Raw genomic sequence first — 10,794 nt, forward strand, 5'->3', positions numbered from 1 at the left:
AGTCTCGCTCTGTTGCCCAGGCTGGAGTGCAGTGGCACCATCTTGGCTCACTGCAAGCTCCACCTCCCGGGTTCACGCCATTCTCCTGCCTCAGCCGCCAGAGTAGCTGGGACTACAGGCGCCTGCCACCACGCCTGGCTAATTTTTTTTTATTTTTAGTGGAGACGGGGTTTCACCATGTTAGCCAGGATGGTCTCGATCTCCTGACCTTGTGATCCTCCTGCCTCGGCCTTCCAAAGCATACCGTGAGGAGCACAGCAGGCCCTGCCAGATAAACAGACAAAATCAGGAGGGCTCCAAGGTGGGACAGAGAAGGAAGATTGTTAAAAATTGAATCTGCTAGGCCAGACATGGTGGCTCACACCTGTAATCCCAGCACTTTGGGAGGCTGGCGCAGGCATATCACTTGAAGCCAGGAGTTCGAGAGCAGCCTGACCAACATGGCGAAACCCCATCTGTACTAAAAATACAAAAAATTAGCCAGGCATGGTGGTGCGAGCCTATAGTCCCAGCTACTCGGGAGGCTGAGGCAGAGAATCGCTTGGATCCAGGAGGTGGAGGTTGCAGTGAGCCGAGATCTCACCACTGTAGGTCCATCCTGGACAACAGAGCAAGACTCTGTATAAAATAAAAAAGAAAGAAAGAAAGAAAGAAATTGAATCTGCTGTGCCCAACCAAGCCATCAGCTGTGGGGTCCTGCCCTGAATCATTTACTCCTCACCGTATCCCTGGGACCCTCAGGGCAGGCAGGCAGCAGCAGATGTTTTCCAAGCCCTGCTGCTCCCAGGCCAACGTGACATCTGCAGTGACAATTTTAACAGGCTGGACACGCTTGTGTCCCCCTAGCACTTATCCTTGGCTCACTTGCCACTTGTGCCTTACCCAGTGGGGAGGAAGTGGCAAGGCCTTGGCTCTGGGTTCCACAGGTAGAGTTTTTCAGGGGAAAACAGTTAACTCATTCTTTTTTTTTTTTTTTTTTTTTTTTGAGACAGAGTCTCGCTCTGTCGCCCAGGCTGGAGTGCAGTGGCCGGATCTCAGCTCACTGCAAGCTCTGCCTCCCGGGTTTACGCCATTCTCTTGCCTCAGCCTCCCAAGTAGCTGGGACTACAGGCGCCCGCCACCTCGCCCGGCTAGTTTTTTGTATTTTTAGTAAAGACGGGGTTTCACCATGTTAGCCAGGATGGTCTCGATCTCCTGACCTTGTGATCTGCCCGTCTCGGCCTCCCAAAGTGCTGGGATTACAGGCTTGAGCCACCGCGCCCGGCAGTTAACTCATTCTTTACAAAACCTACCCAGGCCTGCTTTCAGCCACCCCTCCTGCTGAGATTATATGTAATGTATAGTATTATATATAATTTTTTTAAATAGAGACAGAGTCTTCCTCTGTCACCCAGGCTGGAGTATAGTGGCATGATCATAGCTCACTGCAGCTGCAAACTCCTGGGCTCAAGTGATCTTCCTGCCTCAGCTCCTGGAGCAGGAGGGACTAGAGGCATGCACCACCAGGCCTGGCTTTTTTTTTTTTTTTTTTTTTTTTGTAGAGATAGGGAAGGTCTCACCATCTTGCTCAGACTGTTCTGGAACTCCTGGGCTCAAGTCAACCTCCTGCCTTGGCCTCCCAAAATGCTGGTATTACAGACATGAGCTACCGCACCTGGCCAAGAGACTATATATTTTGAGCAGCTGCTGGGAGGTGGGGACTAAGTTCTGGTCTAAGGAGAACTTCCTGGGAGTCCAGGAAAGAAATATCTGTCACTGTTGGTGCACAGTGAGTATGGTCCTCACTGGTCACCCAGAGGACAGGGTGTGGCTCTCTCCGCAGTGTAGTTCCCTAGCCCCAGAAAGCTGGACCTGGGCTCTCCCCAGTCACCAGAGATCCCTCTCCTTCCTACCCAACAAGGTGTTTGGCTGGCTGCAGCAACTGTGCAGACCCTGACTAGTGAACATTCCTGAGTACCAGGGTCTTGCCTTGTGTCCCGCCAGGGTCGTCCAGAAGGCTGTTGTGGGTAGGTGGGATCAGAAATTCAGGAAGCTGAAACAGCCAGAAGGTGGAACCCGGCCGGCTTCAGGGGACTGCCTGTGGAATGGACCGGCCCTGAATGAGTGGAACAGTGGATGGGCCTTGAAGGCAAGCTCAGGAGATGGGGCGTTGTGCACAGACAAGTCGCTAACCAGGAGCCCCACGCCTCATTCCAACCAGATCAGGGGACCCCACCTGTCCACGTCCCCGCGCCAGGTGCGCTCCCCCTCCCAGGGCCGTAATTGCCGCCGCCATCCCCACGCGTCTCCAGGTCCAGTCTTTGTCCGTTCAGTTCCGAGGCCGCGCTTGGACTGGGGCGCCCACGACTGATCCTGGAGGCTCAGCAAACGGCGCAGCTGCAGGGACGCCCTGTCCTGCAGGCAACTGGGCTCTCGCGAGGCAGCAGGTGCCGAGGACTAGCCGCAGATCTGGTGTGCAGAACCTTGGATTAGAGTCCCCGCCTCAGAGCCCCTCCGCTGTGTGACGTGGAGGCCTCGGCCGCCCTCTGAGAGCCTTCGTGGATGACAGCTGATGTTTGGGCCTACCTTCCTCGGCTGCTGAGAGGCTCAGAAGGGACCGCGCGTAAAATGCCTTGGATTCTTAATTCTACTTAATTCCATTTACCTCCTTCCTAGGAACGGTCTATGGCTTCCGTCCCCGTCATAGCGCTGCGCAGCGGGACCGCTCTGCCCTGTTGCCCTCGAACAGCCCGTCCGCACTCCATTGCCTCTCGAGGTGCCGTTATTTTGCCTTTTAACCTGGGGCTGGAGGTTGCAGATGAGGTTGCAAGTCTGGGCCGGCGGGGGCCTGAGGGTCGGTTGCAACCAACACCCGAGACGGTGTCTACACTGGAATTTCAAGCCAACCGAAAGAGGGCTCCAGGGGCGCGACCAAGGTTCGGTCTTCTGCCTCCGGTTGCGCGCTGCTGGATGGATCGCCAGCCTTCCCCCGCGGCTCCCTCCTCCACATCCCTGACCCTAAGCTCGGCAAGATCCCCCAAGCGCAGGCCCAGGCTCCGCACAGCTCGTGGGCCATGAGGTCCAGGTCCTGAAGCTCGGCCCCGCTGGGACTGTCCCTCTGCCTCTATTTCCAGGGTAAAAAACAGCAGAACCAGGCCGGGGTCTGGTGAGCCAGGCAGGGACCTCTGTTGCAGGCTTCCTGCGGCTACTACCAGGGTGCTGTCCACCCCGTGGTGCTGAAGCGCCCCACTCCCCTCCGCCATCTACCGGAAGCCGCGTCCGCGCTGCAGCCTCCACTCAGGATTCGACCCGAACTCCAGGACGTGTCCACACTGGTCCAACAGCCCTCATGGATCGTCGCCTGCCTCAACTGTTCAGACCACCGCGGGTTTCACCGGAAGCACTGGGGAGGTCGGAGCTTGCCTGAGAAGGCTCTGCGAAGGTCCATGCTCTGTCCAGTCCCAGGCAGCGCGGGAGAGGTGGGCGAAGCTCTAACCCCATGTTCTGCCCTGGCACTGGCAGGAATTCACATATTATGGAGATAGTCCTCGCTCACTCCAGACCTGTCCTATAATTGTATGGGCCCTGGGAAAGTTTCCCTCGGCTTTTAGAATCTCAACCCCGGCGTGGCCATCCGAGCTGTGCCAACACCGCTACCTGCGAAGCAGGAGAGAAAAACCCCTGGAATTCCTCTTGCACATCTTTCACAAAGAGAACATGCCCTTCTTTGACACTGGGTACAGCAACTTCGAGACCAGATTTTTGATCCTCAGCATGTAAAATCACAAGCTTGGGCGGGTGCAGTGGCTCACGCCTGTAATCCCAGCACTTTGGAAGGCCGGGGCGGCGGCTCGCTTAAGGCGAGGAGCTCAAGACCAGCCTGGGCAACATAGTGAAACTCGGTCTCAAAAAAAAAAAAAAAAAAAAAACCCATAAAAATTAGCTGGGAGTGATGGCGCTGCACCTATAGTCCCAGCTACTTGGGAGGCTGAGGTGGGAGGACCACCTGAGCCCAGGAGGTTTCAGTGAGCTATGATCACACCACTGCACTCCAGTCTGGGCAAGAACATGTCAAAAAAAGAAGGAAAGAAAGAGCAGGGCAAGAACATGTCAAAAAAAATAAAGAAATAGGAAACAGAAATAAAGAAGAAAGAGAGAGAGAGAAAGAAAGAAAGAAAGAAAAAGAAAGAAAGAAAGAAAGATAGAAAGAAAGAAAAAGAGAAGGAAGAAAGAGAAAAGACAAGAAAAGAAATGTCTTTCGTTTTTGGAAAGCTTGAATGGGAGATAGGCTCATGAACTTAAAATACCTTTTTCAGTTACAGTGTGACTGGAATATGTCAGATTTTTGTATTACACCCCGAGCCTATAATGAGTCTAAGCATCACTGGGACATGGTTAGATGCCATCTACAAGGAAGAAAAAATAATCTTACTTTAGATATTTCAAAATTAAAAGAACAAAATTTTGAGGCATCAAAAGCTCATTTAAATCTGGTGCCAAAAACTGAGACAATCATAAAAGCTGCTGATGGCCTCACAAATCTTAACCCCGTCACTTAGGTTAAAATCATTGAAAGTTCCACTATTGTAAATTTCATATTAATCCTTGCATGTCTGTTCTGTCCGTTGTTAGTCTACAGGTGTATCCAGCAGCTCTGAAGAGACAGCAACCAACAAGAACGGGCCATAATGATGATGGTGGTTTTGTCAAAAAAAAAAAAAAAAGTGGGGAGATATGTAGGGAAAAGAAAGAGATCAGACTATTATTGTGTCTATATAGAAAAGGAAGACATAAGGAACTCCATTTTGACCTGTACCCTGAACAATTGCTTTGTCCTGAGATGCTGTTAATCTGTAACTTTGCCCAACCTTGAGCTCACAAAAACATGTGTTGTATGGAATCAAGGTTTAAGGGATCTAGGGCTGTGCAGGATGTGCCTTGTTAACAAAATGTTTACAGGCAGTATGCTTGGTAAAAGTCATCGCCATTCTCCATTCTTGATAAACCAGGGGCACAATGCACTGCGGAAAGCTGCAGGGACCTCTGCCCCGGAAAGCCAGGTATTGTCCAAGGTTTCTCCCCATGTGAGAGTCTGAAATACGGCCTCATGGGATGGGAAAGACCTGACCATCCCCCAGCCCAACACCTGTGAAGGGTCTGTACTGAGGAGGATTAGTAAAAGAAGAAGGCCTCTTGCAGTTGAGATAAGAGGAAGGCCTCTGTCTCCTGCCTGCCCCTGGGAACGGAATGTCTTGGTGTAAAACCCGATTGTACATTTGTTCAATTCTGAGATAGGAGAAAAACCGCCCTGTTGTGGGAGGCAAGACATGTTGGCAGTAATGCTGCTTTGTTATTCTTTACTCCACTGAGATGTTTGGGTGGAGAGAAGCATAAATCTGGCCTACGTGTGTATCCAGTGCCTTCCCTTGAACTTATTTGTGACAGATTCCTTTGCTCACGTTTTCTTGCTGACCTTCTCCCCACTATCACCCTGCTCTCCTACCACATTTCTCTTGCTGAGATAGTGAAAATAGTAATCAATAAATACTGAGGGAACTCAAGAGACCGGTGCCAGTGCAGGTCCTCCATATGCTAAGCACAGGTCTCCTGGGCCCACTGTTCTTTTCCTATGCTTTGTCTCTGTGTCTTATTTCTTTTCTCAGTCTCTTGTCCCACCTGACAAGATATACCCACAGGTGTGGAGGGGCAGGCCACCCCTTCATTGTACTGGGCTGCTATAAAAAACGTGTATGTGACTGAGGGTCAGAGTCAAAAAGAAGTATGAAAGACACTGCTTTTAAGCAACTGCTGTGATGTTAAGAACATCATTTATTCTTGCATATCTACCCTGCAAATAATTCTCGAATTTGGGAGACACATTTGGGGCCATATCCTGTCACCATGGCTAGCTGAAAGGCAGAGATACCGAGTCCTAGCTCTGATCCCATTGTTCGTGATCAGAGCTGGGATGCCATGCTGTCCTATCCACAGTACTCTGCTATCAACGGGTAACCTTCATCTTTTAGCTGCAGGTTCACCTGAAGTGATCATAGCTAGAAGTGAGCGGTGAATCATCTACAGTTCTTTAATAAACCATAAAACCCAAAATAGCCTACTCATATGTGTAAAGAAGGGTTTAATTATTTAGAATTATATGTAGAATAAAACTGATCATGTAGTAAGAAAGTGTATCAGCCACTTATAGCATTGTTATGCCTTGACTGAAATTTGGGTTGACAACTATACTCACAAAGCCTAATGCTTTTAATCTTATTATCTACTACAGTTTTGGAAATAGAGAAAATACAATTCAAAAATAGGTCTACAAATTTCTACAAATGTCCAGTACCTATTTTAAGGTGTGGTAATTAAAATTATCTCACATTCCACAGATTTTTGTTTTAAACAGAAAGAACACACCTCTTTGTCCTCCTTAAATAATTTACTTCCGGCCGGGCGCGGTGGCTCAAGCCTGTAATCCCAGCACTTTGGGAGGCCGAGACGGGCGGATCACGAGGTCAGGAGTTCGAGACCATCCTGGCTAACACGGTGAAACCCCGTCTCTACTACAAAATACAAAAAACTAGCCGGGCGAGGTGGCGGGCGCCTGTAGTCCCAGCTACTCGGGAGGCTGAGGCAGGAGAATGGCGTAAAAACCCGGGAGGCGGAGCTTGCAGTGAGCTGAGATCCGGCCACTGCACTCCAGCCTGGGCGGCAGAGCGAGACTCCGTCTCAACAACAACAACAACAACAAAAAAAAAAAAAAAAAAAAAAAATTTACTTCCTTCATGGGCAGCGGCTGCCACCTGCTGGCTCTTCAGTTGGCTAAGTTTGCTATCTGGATTCCATAATCTGGTGATGATTCGAGTTGAGCCAGATGCTCCTTTTCCAGCTCCAGGAGATTCGCTTAGCTCCCGGCTGGACTTCGCCGATTTGAAATCACCTACTGTCAAATGAAAAGGCCACAAAGCAATTGCTGACATAAGTAAATAATTATAACCACTTTATTTCACCAAAACTCATATCTGGTGTATATGTAAGATCCACAAAGTAAACATATTTAAAAAAAAGCCCTTGAATGGCAAAGCGAGTATCATTAATCCTTAATCCTTTTACTTAAAAGAAAATATGTCATAACTTTACTGTGAGTCATCTAGTATTCCACAAAAAAATTCAAACATGCTACGTTATCTATTTCAAAGCTCATCTATTTGAAAACAGGAAGGGCTGCTACAAACTTAACAAGTAACAAACATAATAATAACTCAAAAGCAAACTAAAAAAATGTTGCCTTATATATTCAATAGGGTTTTCTGTATAAAAAGGTGTAAGTTTTTGAAAGATTTCCACTGAAATTCTGTTTAAATACCAAATAGTTTTGAGCTTATAAACATCATGAATTTTCCACTAGGGAATTTAGATAATTATCTGTGTATGCTTATCAATATTAAAAATCAACTAAATTAGTTTTTTATAACCTAATAAAGACCTCTCAACATTTTCCTAGTAATTTAATTTTTTTAAGTGACAGGCTAAACTTCATAGGAGCAATTTCTGCTTTGTGTACTGATGAATCTCACTTTGGCTGAATTTTTTTTTTCTTTTTTTGAGACAGGTTCTCACTCTGTTGCCCAGGCTGGAGTGCAGTGGCACGATGTCAATTCACCTCAGCCTCAAACCCCTAAGCTCAGGTGATTCTCCCATCTCAACCTTCCAAGCAGCTGGAACCACAGGCATGCACCACCACACCCAGCTACTTTTTTCATATTTTCTGTAGAGATGGGGTTTTGTCATGTTGCCCAGGCTGGAAAAATTTGCATACATTCTAAAACTACTGCATCACTGTTCAATTTCCATTGGCCAGACAGCTGAATAAGCTCTGATTTTTCCTTTTTAATTTAAAGCTTTAAAAAATTAAGATGCTGTGGCACTGGCAAATGAAAAGACAGAGACTTTATTATATATAATAAAGATGGCATTTTAAGTAAATAGAGAAAAACTAGGATTGGGAAAAGTTATTCATTTTGGGGAAAATAAGAAAATTTTGTAAACATTTGGTAATTTTACCTTTTCCATACCCCTTCTTTCCTTTGGGGAGATACTTCCCTCACCGCCGCCCTCCCACACTTTAATCACATGATTCTGCCAGGGCTGCAAATCAAGTATGTTGCCCCTTTGGAGTGAGCAGCAGGACCCAGCATGGCCAGACAAAGCACAACACTAGCTTGCCACAGTGACTGCCCCAGGACTGGCTATTTGGCCCAATCCTCTCAATATCCTTTTCCACTTTTTAAAATCTGGAGATGGAGAAAAGGTCTTTGCTTTTTGTACTAATGAGCAGGAAGGGTGTAAATCAGAAGTTGGCCACTTTTATTCCCACAACATGGAGAAAACTGTCAATAACAGGAAGCGATAAGCCCATCACTGAGAAGAAATAAAGAGAAAAATATGAAAGGGCAAAATTCAGAAGGAGCCTCGATAATCAAATTCACCTCCCTAGATCCAATAATGCACCTGAGGCTGTCCCCAACACTGGACTTCTCAATAGTGTAAGACAATAAAATTCCCCTTTTAAGTAAGTTTGATGGATTTCTATCAAAACCAGTAAATTCTAAATAATCCAGTAGAATATTTTAAGATTTTGACTCCAAAATATCGCACTACTACAGTTTTGGAAATAGAGAAAATACAATTCAAAAGTAGGTCTACAAATTTCTTTTTTTTTTTTTTTTTGAGGCAGAGTCTCGCTCTGTCGCCCAGGCTGGAGTGCAGTGGCGCGATCTCGGCTCACTGCAAGCTCCGCCTCCCGGGTTCCCGCCATTCTCCTGCCTCAGCCTCCCAAGTAGCTGGGACTACAGGCGCCGCCACCACGCCCGGCTAATTTTTTTGTATTTTTAGTGGAGACGGGGTTTCATTGTGTTAGCCAGGATGGTCTCGATCTCCTGACCTTGTGATCCGCCCGTCTCGGCCTCCCAAAGTGCTGGGATTACAGGCTTGAGCCACCGTGCCCGGCTGGGTCTACAAATTTCTACAAATTTCCAGCCCCTACTTTTAAGGTATGGGAATTAAAATTATCACACATTCCACAGATTTTTGTTTTAACAGAAACAATACACCTCTTTGCCCTCCTTAAATAATAAGTCAAAATGGAAAGGGTGCTGAGCATCTTGCCACCCCAGGCTGGAAAGCAAGTCACTTTGGCTGTGTGGTAGCAAAGCAGTTGGTCAGATTATCAATTTTCTCTTGGGTCTCAGGTCATGGAGTTTGTTGTTGTTGTTGTTGTTGTTGTTTTGTTTGTTTGTTTTTGAGATGGAGTGTCGCTCTTGTAGCCCAGGCTGGAGTACAGTGGCGCAATCTCGGCTCACTACAACCTCTGCCTCCCAGTCCCGGGTTCAACCAATTTTCCTGCCTCAGCCTCCTGAGTAGCTGGGATTACAGGCGCCCACCACCATGCCTTGCTAATTATTTTGTATTTTTAGTAAAGACGGGGTTTCACCATGTTGGTCAGGTTGGTCTCGCACTCCTGACCTCAGGTGATCCACCCGCCTCAGCCTGCAAAAGTGCTGGGATTACAGGTGTGAGCCACCACACCTGGCCTTCAGATTGTGGAGTTTTATGCCAAGATGTTGAACTATGGTAGTTAGTTCTTGGGGCCATCTAGGAAGTCCTATAATAGACACTTTTTAGACATCATTTAGTCTAGGTCAGATTTCCTGAAAACAGAAAGAGAATGACACAGTGCTTTTAAAAAGCTTCCTAGTTCAGAGCCAACAATCCAATACTGCTCAGAGTCAATCCTTTGTCATTTGCTAAATTTAGTGCAAATAAGGGAAAGAAGGAGAAAATTCAACCACAGGGGTAAGACTTAAAGGAATGGAGAAAGAGAACTAGGCTGAAGGTAGAGGTCTTTACTGAACACCCTCTGCCCAAAGGCCATATTCCTCCTATTATAAAGCAGTGAATCCTTGTGACGCAGCCTGGCGGCAGGCTACAGATCTACATCAGCCTCTCCAGCTCATTATTTAATGATACCAGCAGGCAGAAGCCTACACAAACTCTTCACCTGAGGGCTAGGACCATTGGCCTACTAAACACATAAACTGAGGAAGTGGAGGGTGTTCACCTTCAGGGATCCTGAAGAACAAGTTATTGAGCATCGAGTACTAGCTGGGAACCTAGGAATCTACAAGTGAATGCTATTGTCAGAAAAAAAACCAAACGTGCCAAATAGGGACGTATGATTATTTAATCCTACAGAAGTCCCCAGCAACCCAACCCCAATAACAGCCAGCAGGAACTAGGGAGCTAAAAACAGAATGGCCTCCAGAAGGGGAGTCTTCTCACATGCTTCTCACCTCTCAAACACAGCCACTCTCCCAGAAAACCAATGGCATCCTGATTTATTAAAGAACACCCTCCATGATGTCTATGAGTGTCATACGCAGTTAAATTCATAATGTGGCTCATGGATTGTGAGATCAAGATAAGCCACCTCCAGATCTATCGGAATTAATGTACAATACACAGAAATACTAGATTTGGGTCTAGATACAATTACAGGATGTAATTGTGGGAAAGAGGTTTTTGAAAAAGTTTTAAGTTGTGGGTGAAATCTTTGCATTATATTGGGCAGAACCATTTTTTAATTGTATGTATGGGAACAAATGTGAGTATATACACATGCTGAGCTACCAAATGATGGAAGTGTAGATATTTACTGTGCTATAATCTTTGCAGCATCCCTCTTTCCTTGGAAAACCATTCCTACCCAACTCCAGTCATACACTTTTGCTGGAGGCATCAATCACAGTACAT

The sequence above is a fragment of the Macaca fascicularis genome, chromosome 16 (assembly GCF_037993035.2).
Source record: "Macaca fascicularis isolate 582-1 chromosome 16, T2T-MFA8v1.1".
NCBI lineage: Eukaryota > Metazoa > Chordata > Mammalia > Primates > Cercopithecidae > Macaca > Macaca fascicularis.